At 40.8% G+C, this 12,958-nt stretch overlaps 1 protein-coding gene across 1 annotated transcript in view; it reads left to right on the forward strand.

The window, feature by feature from the left end:
* The first annotated feature begins 3,147 nt into the window (after window positions 1-3,147).
* Window positions 3,148-12,958, forward strand: part of LOC120566831 (NACHT, LRR and PYD domains-containing protein 3-like) — a 47,564-nt gene continuing 37,753 nt past the window's right edge. Inside the window, exon 1 of the mRNA XM_039813487.1 lies at window positions 3,148-3,261. The gene's annotated coding sequence lies outside the window, so the exon portion shown is untranslated. The remainder of the gene's footprint in view (window positions 3,262-12,958) is intronic.

Raw genomic sequence — 12,958 nt, forward strand, 5'->3', positions numbered from 1 at the left:
GGTTTCTTTTTCGCCTGCATATATAGTACAGGTCTCCATCTGGTGTTTAAATGTCATAATATTAGATTTACTTGGAGTTGTAGCATAACAGATTATCATGAAGTTCTGCAGTGCATAATGCATGTTTCCTCACCCTTTATCCTGAAGGTTTAAGCTCTTCTCTTGATGACCTACTTCTCCTTGCTGGTTAATCCTTCAGGATACTTGTTATGGAGTTTGAGATCCAGCACCTATTGAACAATTTTCGGATCCATCTTTGTGGCCCTACCTCCACCTGTCTGACCTCCCTCCACCTGTCTGACCTACCTCCACCTGTCTGACCTCCCTCCACCTGTCTGACCTACCTCCTGCTCACCCTAAACTCTTCACTAACACACAAACAAGCAAATACAAGACAATACACAGAGACAAACACGCACAACAAACCTACAAGACCAGCCTTTCTCACAAACACACTTCAATTACTCACACACTATCACTCCCAAGACTACCACTCTTACACTAAACACTCAGTCACACACTATCACTCTCTTGACTACTTATTTTTGCTCACTGTCGTCTATCTATCCAACCTACTCAAAAACCCACAAAATACTGACATGCAACTCAGATCTTTATAGTTTACCCCTCACCCCTGATTGTAGTTGCTACAGCTGTGCATCCACTTCAATTATCAAAATCAGTTACACTTGTGTTTTATTTGGATGAAAGTGTGTATAGATCAATCTTAAGAAATTATAGAGTAATATAGTACTGTCCAGAAATAATAGTTTTTCATTACGCTTTTTGCCTTTAATTAATTCATGTTCAAAGTCTTAAGTTATTATGTTGTCACATGAACCAAACCATTCACAATTGTTCAAACTTTCGTAGGAACAGCTGAACAGAGCCAGTGAATGCGGGAATAAGAGAGAGATAAGTTGTGTTGCCCATGTTACATATTAGATTTTTGTAGGTCTAAATGAAACTATATGAGATATCTCATATAGTTTCATTTAGACCTACAAAGATCTAATAGCGTATATGACCGATGGTAATTGTGACACAAGTTAATCTGGGCGCACTGCGCTCTGTTTTGCTAATTTCAGCGGTCTTCACTCTGTGTTCGATCTGCGGTGTCAACAAACATCTCAGACTGTTTAATGTGTTTGTAATTAGGTTTATTTAAACAGGATTATGACACAAATAAGAATGACAACATGAACATTTGAACAATTTATTGACGTTTGCAGTATTTAAAATCGATATAGCCACCTACGTTGTCAGTCTTCGTTTTGCAACGGCATTACAAGTTCATTCAATAACAGTACAAAATGGATTAAGTGACAAGAAAAGACATCTGTTTATATTTCAATACAGCCTGTCAGTAAAACATTAAGAAACATATGAGGTTTTACACCCAGCTGAACGCAGCGTGGAAACAGTTCCGCTGTGGCAAAATGTGCGATCCGCTCAGATTAAGTTGTGATAGCCTACATCTGTAGGCATATTATAGCAATGCAAATATATTTCTGTAGGCTACGTAGATGTGTTATGTTAAGCTACAGCCTCTTCGCAACCACATTTTTTATATAATATTCATTATGCCTGTACTCATTAACACTTTATTCCGTTTTGGGGGTAAAAATTAAACGTACGTCAGTCATGCGCAAACGTGATCATTTATCATTGTTATTAATGTGTAGGCCTATCTCAGCACAAACAGTCTCTTCAACCTGGGCCGCAAGTCAACTGATTAGTTGAGTTTAATTTCATATGACCCATATTAGGAATCTGAAACAGAAACATGAATGTTATCAAACACTCTTGAGTACATCAAAGCTTTGTAATCATATACCATAATGACCATTTTGTGTCGTCAAAGTAGGCCAACAAATTATGTGTGGGATAAATAAAAGTCAAACTGTGAGAAAATAAGCTTCATATGTTCTTCACTGCAGATCACTAGACTTTTGCTGCAACTCACTTCATAACTTAACTGAGACTAAGATAACACTAAGTTGCCCGAGAGAAAACGAGGATCAGTACCTTGCTACAAAACATTCAATGGCCATATGGTCATAACAATAGTGTATAGGCTACCATAAGACAAAAAGTGCGATTCTGGGTCGAATTAAATTAAATTAGTTGACGCATGACTGACGTGTTTCATAAATAAAGTGTTAAGTGTCAGGCCAGTTTGTTGTACATCAGTTAGTTTTCGGTATGTGAGGCAAATATGAACTATACTTTACAGTTTCTAGGTTTGCATTGGCCCATGTTAAATTGTGATATCACCAGTTAACATGGGCGTATATTTGTCTCATATGTTAACCTGTGTTAATTTACACTAAGAGTCCAATATATAGATAGAAATCACAAAACCATTTCAGCGTTGTGTAGTGTAGTGTTATAGATGATGTGTAAGTTAGTCTGTCAATTTTTTTGTCCATGACATCCAAGGTTCGAATCCCAGCTAGATCCCAGCATTTTTTCGTTTTATTTTTTTTTCCCTGTTCATACAGTATGTGTCGTAATTTGTGTGAATAATGCTTAAACGGACATGTATGTGTAAGTGCTACTGCAGTTGAGTTTTCTGACTCTAGTAGTATGAGAAAACAGCCTTTAAAGATTACAAATTCCCACACATTTTGCATGACATTATGTGATAGGGTAAAAATAAATAACAGATTAACATGAAACTTCCCCAGCTAATTACTTACATTAAGACATGTATTTTTCCTATATATCATATATATATATCATATCCCAGTTTACTTACATTTTAAACATTTATTATAACATTGGGTGATTGTTTACCAATGTAAATCACATCAATATCGTCGATCTGGGTGTCTCCGTGGCTGGCAGTAAGATCGAGACACAGTCGCCAGACAACGGATGATATTTCGCAACGACAACGGCTAGTGTTTGCATGAATGTCTGTCGGGACCAGAATTAATGCTCAGCAACTCGTTTCTACCGTCAAGTTTCACAAGACACCGACAAATGAATGTAAAATAGACGCAAAGCTATAAGAATGTTTATTTCCTGGTTAGTCGGGAATGGGTCCTGAAAGGCCACGCCTACACCACATCACCTACAGTGCAAGGCCACGCCTACACTGCTCTGACGTCATACTGACATTTCTAGGTTTGGATGTAAAGGTGTGAGGAAGTGATGAAGACAGACAGCAGCAGCGTCTGTCAGTGTCTGCAGACGGAGGAGGACGTCTCTCTGACCTCACCTGGACGTGACTTTAACAGGTGAGCAGTCTGACAGGTAACATTAAACACCTTTGATGAACAAACTCTGCTGTCACTCCTTATATTTGGGGGATTTATAATATACGTCAACACTGGTGTTTACTGTTTGTAGATCTGAATATTCACTAATTAATTTACTAATTATTCTGTGATTTGTGACTTTTTCTTCAAAATGAGCCTTTATAAGTTCAGTGAAGTCAGATTTAATCAACAGGAAACAAGTTAGATTTGAATCCCTTCATTTCTGAGGAATGAGGGAGTGCCTTTCTACTCCGACAGCCTGAATACTTTTTACTCTCTGACTGAAACTTGATAAGCTGTTGACTCTCTGACAGCACCAAACTACACGCCCACAGCTGTTTGTAGTCTTTACCTGGAGACAAAGTTAGGAGAATCCATGTTGAGGAAGCAGGGCCTGTGTTGTACTCCTCAGAGAGGTGTTTTTGATTGGCAGGTGTGTGTCACAAACTTCATTGTATCAAAGTGTAAATGTGTGTTGGTTTGGATTGGTGGACAGCAGAGCAGTCTTTTAACCCTCAACTACAGACTGAATGAAAACATCCAGAGATTTCTGAAGAGACAAGTTCAAACCTGCAGTTTGTCTCTGGCAGTTACTGGAGCCAGGAAATCCTAATATGGGCAAAGATGGTGTAGCCTGGGTGGAGCTGAGCTGTGATAGGCTGGGATAGTTTGTGTTCTTCAGGTAGGACAGCAGGGTGTTCAATGCACCGAATAAAAATGTTAAATAAACCTTTTGCTACGTTTTGTCGAGGCTGAATGTTTCAAATATGTGTCAGAATAGGTGAAATAACACTGCATGAGAAAAACTGCATGTGATTATTATAAAGAGGTGGTGTCTGTAAAGCGTAGACTCGTTGGTAACACATTTATATTCATTTATCTGGGGGTCAGAGGTCAAGGGACCCTGTTAAAAATGGCTATGCCAGTTTTTGTCGTGCCGAAAATTAGCTTAACTTTTTGGAGCATTATTTACTGAAGCTTTACTCCTGACAGGCAGCGCTGGAGGAAGTATTCAGATTACTGTAGTAAAAGTACTAATACCACACTGTAAAAATACTCTGTTACAGTAAAAGTCCTGCAGTGAAAATGTAGTTAAAGTATTAAAACATTGTAGAAAGTGTAAAGGATCCAACCAGTTGTGTGTTTAATGGTCTAATCATCTCAGCTGGACTTGTAGCCGTTATATTGTTGGCTAGTTTACTTTAGAATCAAACATCAGATTTTATAAACTACATGTGTTCTGTGTGCAGGAATCTTAATGTGTAAAGTAACTAGTAACTAAAGCTCTAACAGATTAATGTAGTGGAGTAACTAAAGTAACTAGTAACTAAAGCTTTAACAGATTAATGTAGTGGAGTAACTAAAGTAACTAGTAACTAAAGCTGTAACAGATGAACATAGTGGAGTAACTAAAGTAACTAGTAACTAAAGCTGTAACAGATGAATGTAGTGGAGTAACTAAAGTAACTAGTAACTAAAGCTGTAACAGAGGAATGTAGTGGAGTAACCATGGTAACTAGTAACTAAAGCTGGAACAGATGAATGTAGTGGAGTAACTAAAGTAACTAGTAACTAAAGCTGGAACAGAGGAATGTAGTGGATTAAAAGTACAATATTTTCTCTGAAATGTAGCGGAGTAGAAGTAGAAAGTGGCATGAAAAGAAAAGACTCAAGTAAAGTATGGGGGGGCAGAGGAGGTAGTAAGTCTGGAAAGAAGCTTCATGATATTAAATCACTTTTCTATTTCAGCTACTTTCCTCTTTGATGTTTATTTTTCTACAGTGCAAACCTGCCAAACCTTAAACTGACGTTTAAAGAGAGTTTTAATGACACATGATTTATAGTTAAACCATGATGTCATCCAGAGATCTTCAGCAGGGGGCCACCAAAGTATTGTTAGTTTTCTATTTTTATTTAAATGTCATAACATGATTTTAGCATATTATTAGCAAATATAAATCAGCCTATTTGTGAAGAAAACCAACATTAAAGTTAGAATAAGTGGCCCATAGGTAAGGTAGCCATCCACAGATCCATGTTGTATGTTTAGCATTAAAACATGATTACAGTTAGTATTTAAATGGGTTAGTATTATATGCATTAAAAAAGGTATGTATAAAGGCTTTAGGCCGCCCTACATGTGTAGGCCCAGTTTAATATGCAACTTCATTTGATATAATATACAGTGCCTTGCGAAAGTATTCGGCCCCCTTGAACGTTTCGACCTTTTGCCACATTTCAGGCCTCAAACATAAAGATATAAAACTGTAATTTTTTGTGAAGAATCAACAACAAGTGGGTCCCAATTATGAAGTGGAACGAAATTCATTGGCTATTTCAAACTTTTTTAACAAATAAAAAACTGAAAAAGTGGGCGTGCAAAATTATTAGCCTCCCCCTTTACTTTCAGTGCAGCAAACTCTCTCCAGAAGTTCAGTGAGGATCTCTGAATAATCCAATGTTGACCTAAATGACTAATGATGATAAATAGAATCCAGCTGTGTGTAATCAAGTCTCGTGTAAATACGCACCTGCTCTGTGATAGTCTCAGAGGTCCGTGTAAAGCGCGAGAGCATCATGAAGAACAAGGAACACACCAGGCAGGTCCGAGATACTGTTGTGGAGAAGTTTAAAGCCGGATTTGGATACAAAAAGATTTCGCAGCTTTAAACATCCCAAGGAGCACTGTGCAAGCGATAATATTGAAATGGAAGGAGTATCAGACCACTACAAATCTACAAAGACCCGGCCGCCCGTCCCTCTAAACTTTCAGCTCATACAATGAGAAGACTGATCAGAGATGCAGCCAAGAGGCCCATGATCACTCTGGATGAACTGCAGAGATCTACAGCTGAGGTGGGAGACTCTGTCCATAGGACAACAATCAGTCGTATACTGCACAAATCTGGCCTTTATGGAAGAGTGGCAAGAAGAAAGCCATTTCTTAAAGATATCCATAAAAAGTGTCGTTTAAAGTTTGCCAAAAGCCACCTGGGAGACACACCAAACATGTGGAAGAAGGTGCTGTGGTCAGATGAAACCAAAATCGAACTTTTTGGCAACAATGCAAAACGTTATGTTTGGCGTAAAACCAACACAGCTCATCACCCTGAACACACCATCCCCACTGTCAAACATGGTGGTGGCAGCATCATGGTTTGGGCCTGCTTTTCTTCAGCAGGGACAGGGAAGATGGTTAAAATAGATGGATGGAGCCAAATACAGGACCATTCTGGAAGAAAACCTGATGGAGTCTGCAAAAGACCCCTGGGACTGGGGCGGAGATTTGTCTTCCAACAAGACAATGATCCAAAACATAAAGCAAAATCTACAATGGAATGGTTCACAAATAAACATATCCAGGTGTTAGAATGGCCAAGTCAAAGTCCAGACCTGAATCCAATCGAGAATCTGTGGAAAGAACTGAAAACTGCTGTTCACAAACGCTCTCCATCCAACCTCACTGAGCTCGAGCTGTTTTGCAAGGAGGAATGGGCAAAAATGTCAGTCTCTCGATGTGCAAAACTGATAGAGACATACCCCAAGCGACTTACAGCTGTAATCGCAGCAAAAGGTGGCGCTACAAAGTATTAACTTAAGGGGGCTGAATAATTTTGCACGCCCAATATTTCAGTTTTTTATTTGTTTAAAAGGTTTGAAATATCCAATAAATTTCGTTCCACTTCATGATTGTGTCCCACTTGATGTTGATTCTTCACAAAAAATTACAGTTTTATATCTTTATGTTTGAAGCCTGAAATGTGGCAAAAGGTCGAAAAGTTCAAGGGGGCCGAATACTTTCGCAAGGCACTGTATGTAGTAGGGGACCCTGCCCCGTCTCTCTTTCAATTAAGGAGTGGCTAAAAAATGTTGAAGAGCCCTGATTTAATCAGATTTAAACATTAATCCTTGTTTGTCAGGATGGCAGTATACATTCTTTCCTCTCTGTTGAGCTCAGTCTGAAGCTGAGCGAAAACAATAGTTGAGACTATGATTAGTTACAGAGACACAGCTAACACGACCAACCTGTCTGATCAGGGGAAACCAGGATGTTAGACGCCGCCTACACAGTCTTAGTCGTCTCAAACGCCTCTTGATGAAAGAGATAGGCCTCCATTTTAATCACCACAGCTTTCATACAGCGGCCATGTTGGGACTCAAACTACAATTTTAATCATGTAACCATAACACACATAGCACTTCAGTTAAATCATGTCAACATGACATTTCTACACCAAAAGATTATTTTGTATCTTAAAATGTTTTCCAAAATCGTTATGCATCAATGCATCAATTATGCAAGTTTCCCAGTAGCAGATCTGTAGTTTGAATGAAATACAATTCACACACAAAAGAGGAAAAGTGCTGTGGTGTTGCTTTAAGTCAATGGCTCACTGGGATGTCAATCAAGTTCATCAAATCATTTATTACTACATTTTTGACTTCATATGCATTTCCATTATTCCATTTTCATCAGTTCATTTTTGTCTCTTCCACCCTCACAGATCTGTAGATGTGTCAACACGTAGAATTATACATTTACACATTGGTTCTGGTGGTTATGACTCTTAAAGTCATAACAACTCCGGCACTGGTGAAAATTAATAATGATGTTCTAACTGCTGCAGACAAAGGACTTGTCACCATACTTGTTTTCCTAGATCTTAGTGCTGCATTTGACACTATTGACCATACCATCCTGTTACAGAGATTGGAACACTTAGTCGGCATTAAAGGAATCGCACTAAGCTGGTTTAAGTCCTATTTCTCAGATTGATCTCAATTTGTTAATGTTAATGATAAATCCTCCAAGTACGCAAAAGTTAACCATGGCGTTCCACAAGGCTCAGTGCTGGGACTAATTCTATTCTCCTTATATATGCTTCCTCTTGGTAATATTATTAGGAAACACTCAATTAACTATCACTGTTATGTGGATGACACCCAATTATACTTGTCAATCAAACCAGACGAAACCAGTCAGTTAGCAAACCTTCAAGCATGCATTAAAGATATAAAATCCTGGATGACCTACAATTTTCTGATGTTAAACTCTAACAAAACTGAAGTTATTGTGCTGGGCCCTAAACACCTCCGAACTTCATTATCTAAAGATATAGCTACTCTGGATGGTATTGCCCTGGCCACCAGCACTACTGTCAGAAATCTAGGAGTTATTTTTTATCAGGATATATCCTTTAACGCCCATCTAAAACAAACATCGAGAACAGCCTTTTTTCATCTTCGTAACACTGCCAAAATTAGGAATATCCTGTCTCAAAACGATGCTGAAAAACTAGTCCATGCATTTGTTACTTCCAGGCTGGACTATTGTAATTCCCTACTGTCAGGTTGCTCAAATAAGTCCCTTAAGACTCTCCAGCTGATCCAGAATGCTGCAGCGCGTGTTCTCACAAGAACTAAGAAAAGAGATCATATTTGTCCCGTATTAGCTTCGCTACATTGGCTTCCTGTAAAATTCAGGATTGACTTTAAAGTCCTTCTCCTGACCTACAAAGCCCTAAATGGTCAAGCACCATCCTATCTAGAACAGCTCTTAGTACCTTATTGTCCCACTAGACTAGCACTGCGCTCCCAGAATGCAGAGCTACTTGTGGTTCCTAGAGTCTCTAAAAGTAGACTGGGAGCCAGAGCCTTCAGCTACCAGGCTCCGCTCCTGTGGAACCAGCTTCCAGTCTGGGTTCGGGGGGCAGACACCGTCACCACATTTAAGAGTAAACTGAAAACCCTCCTCTTTGATAAAGCTTATAGTTAAGGAGTGAGGAGTGGCAGCGTCCGCCTAACCCGGCCCACCTGTTTCTCTTCGTAGTCATCAGATTTTTTTATCATATAATCAGTAATATAGTGAGAGTAGAGGGAGGCAGGCCAGTACAGCCTCTCATCAATGTTTTCATTTTTCCTTTTCCTTTTGTATGCATCCTGTCCCAGAACTGCTTGTTACTAACCTAGCTCTGGGGAGTTTACCCCTGCAATGCCCGGCCGCGTCCTGCTGCGTCCTGCTGCGTCCTGCTGCATCCTGCTGCGTCCGCTGCATCCACCCGTGCTCTGCAGTGCCCGCAATGCCCGAGTAGTCAGGATCCGGTATAGGAGACTGCACTACTCTGTATGACACGATGTGCCCTGCTATGACATGAACTTCCATGACTACCTCGAAGTCACTGTTCCATTATCTTTAATGTGACTATTATGTGCCACTGTTCATCACACCCCCAACCAGCCCCGTCAGACACCGCCTACCAAGAGCCTGGGTCTGTCCGAGGTTTCTTCCTAAAAGGGAGTTTTCCTTGCCAATGTCGCAACAGCCACTGCTAATGCTTGCTATTGAGGGAATTACTGTAATTGTTGGGGCTTTGGAAATTATAGAGTGTGGTCTAGACCTACTCTATCTGTAAAGTGTCTCGAGATAACTCTGTTATGATTTGATACTATAAATAAAATTGAATTGAATTGAAAAAATTAAAATAAGATTTGTTTTTGCTTGACACATTTATCAGTAACTGTTAACGTGTGAACATGAACCAAATTTAGGGGTTCCCCCCTAAACTCTACAGGGGCTCCACAGGAGGATGTTGATCCAGTACACCAGGTTAACAGATCAGTTGGGACATCACAGAGAGATTAGAGCATATTTTTATTATCTAATGTTACATTCTTCCATGTTTTTATATTGTTTCTTCTTCATGTTGTTTAAAAACTATTGTTTTAATATTTGCCAAACAAACAGATGTTGATGCTTTGGCAACATTGTTTTCAAAACTTAAATACTAATAAAGCCCATTTGAATTTCAATTGACAAATGGAGAGAGGGAGAGAGAGACAGAGAGACAGAGAGAGACTGATAGAGAAAGAGAGACAGAGAGAGAGAGACAGATAGAGAAAGACAGAGAGAGAGACCAAGATAGAGAGAGAGAGAGAGAGAAAAATATTCAATTTACAATTTCAACTCCTGAAACAAAGAATATAAAATGGAGAGGATATTTTTGAGACCAAGACCGGTAAAATCCATTAATTATTTCCTGAAATATGAACACAAAGAAGACAACGGAAGCACCAACGGAACGTTAACGTTTGCTAGCTTGCAACGGTAACTTTAACATTACGACCGAAAACAAACAAGAAGATATGAAATGCGGAACACTAATCAACATTACAATCAACCAGCACCATCAACCAGTAACGTTAATTACAGGAAATAAAACCTACCGTCGGTCCGAGTGAATGATGCCGCAATGAAGGACGGCCCCGCTATCAGCCATCTGACGTTGCGGGTAAACCATTCAGATCTGCCGCTTTTGCAACCGGACACTGACGGATACGAGATCCAGTATCCTGACCATGTGACTTCCCTAAAAGATAGGAACTTCTTAAAAACAAAAGTCCTCCAGGACTCACCTAAGAGGATCATTGCAGATTTTACCATGAAGGGGAAACTGTAGGATCAAAAGCAACCTGCTTTTCTTCACCCATCATCCTCCTGTCTGGCATGCAGCCTTTTGTGAAATCTTCACCCATGTTAAGAAGAATGGAATCAGCAAATGAAGACAAATTACAGTCTGCGAGGAAAACCCCACCTCTCCCACCCTGATTATCAACATCTATCGCAATGGCACAATCATGATCCAGGGATCAGAAAATAGCCTTGATAATTTTTACAAACACTTCCAGTCAATGAAAAGCATAGCATAAAAGAAGAAAGAAAACAGACAACAGCCAGAGACCCCAGAGAGACCAGCCTTTCCCAGCAGCAGTCATGTGACGTCCTCTCCTCCCTGCAATCCCAAACTCTCCTCCAGTGTGAAGGTACTGGAGAGGGAGTTTGTGGACTTCAAAGAAAAGACCTTGACCTGCCTTCACAACAACAGTGAGAAACAACATCCAGCAGTGAGTGAGCCAAGCAGTATGGTCCTACAACAGAAGGCTGAAATCCACGAGCTGTACCAGGCCATGAAGGAGCTGGAGGAAGACAACCAGGCCCTGAGGTTAGCCCTGCACAGAGTGATGAAGGATCTCACCCAACACTCCACCACCCAGAGCAACCAGCTGCAGACTCTACAGGCTCTACAGGCTGAGGTCCACGCCCTGAGAGAAGAGCTGAGAGATCCTCACCCCCCACTCCCATCAACCCCACACCCACCGCTTCCCTGACCCCGGACCCTCCTATCCTATCAGAACCCACTACACCCCACCAAACCCCCACCACTTACTTGCCCACAAAACCCCCTCAAACACACATACTGACTACAGACACTGACCAACACACTGAACACAGTACTGATAACCCCAATCACACACACACACAGCACACACTTCTCAGATCATATTAATGTGCAAATCAAACAGGAAACACATTGACTTAAAACGCCTCTTCCCAGGCCGAGAAGCAGTGAAACTCTGGAGCCCCACCACGAAGAAGGCTAGTGAGCAGCTATCCAAACAGAGGTATCAAGATGTGGAGCACATTTTGATGCACACAGGGACCAATGACCTGACTGCAAGGATCAGCGACTTACCAACAGCACTGTGGCAGGTGGCAAGGAAAGCGAGAGAGAAATACCCCAGAGCACAAATAACTATATCATCTTTACTCCCAAGGACTGACACACCCCAACACACAATTAACACAATCAACGCTGAGATTAGAAAGAAATGCACACAACTGCAGAACGTCCATGTTCCCTCCACAGAGACATACTTCAGCAGCACTTATGTGATCACATCCACCTCAGTGAGAGAGCAGTGGGGCTATTTGCAAAGAGCCTCAAAGACACATCCAAGGCACATCCATACCTGAGCGCAGAAGAAACTCCACTCAATCAGGAAACTCTTTTCACCCACACAGATGTCACCCTACCCAGCAGATGTACCCTCAGCAGCCCCCCTACACAAAACAACCACAACAACAGTATAACCAAACAAACCAAGAAATCTACCTGTCACAACCCACTATCCAAAGAGAGAGTGTTACCTACCTGCCACAGCCCCCCCTCCCAGAGAGACTTATCTACCTAACGAAGTCACAGACCACCATCCACCGAGGGAGCTACCTACCTACATGGCTCAGCCCCCCAGCCAGAGAGAGAGAGCTACGTCATAGCTGCCAATTAAATTCAATTAAATTCAATTCAATTCAATTTTATTTATAGTATCAAATAATAATAGTTATCTCAAGACACTTTACAGATAGAGTAGGTCTAGACCACACTCTATAATTTACAAAGCCCCAACAATTCCAGTAATTCCCCCAAGAGCAAGCAGTGTGACAGTGGCGAGGAAAAACTCCCTCTTGGGAAGAAACCTCGGACAGACCCAGGCTCTTGGTAGGCGGTGTCTGATGGTGCGGGATGTGATGAACAGTGGCGATAATAGTCACATTAAAGATAATGGAACAGTGACTTCAAATGGTAGTCGTAGTATGTCGTATTCATGTCATATGTCAGTGTGTCAAAGGAAGGAAGTCCCCTGGCAGTCTAGAACTATAACAGCGTAATTAAGATAGACAGGCAGTTTAAGGAGAGGAGCCTGGTCGGGCTAGAACTCTCCCCTGTCGGATCAGGCTGTACTGGCCTGCCTCCCTCTATTTTAATTATATTATTAATCTGACGACTATGAAGAGAAGCAGGTGGCCGGGCTAGGCGGATGCTGCAACTCCTCACTCCCTAACTATAAGCTTT

Source organism: Perca fluviatilis, chromosome 10, assembly GCF_010015445.1.
Source record: "Perca fluviatilis chromosome 10, GENO_Pfluv_1.0, whole genome shotgun sequence".
Classification (NCBI taxonomy): Eukaryota; Metazoa; Chordata; class Actinopteri; order Perciformes; family Percidae; genus Perca; species Perca fluviatilis.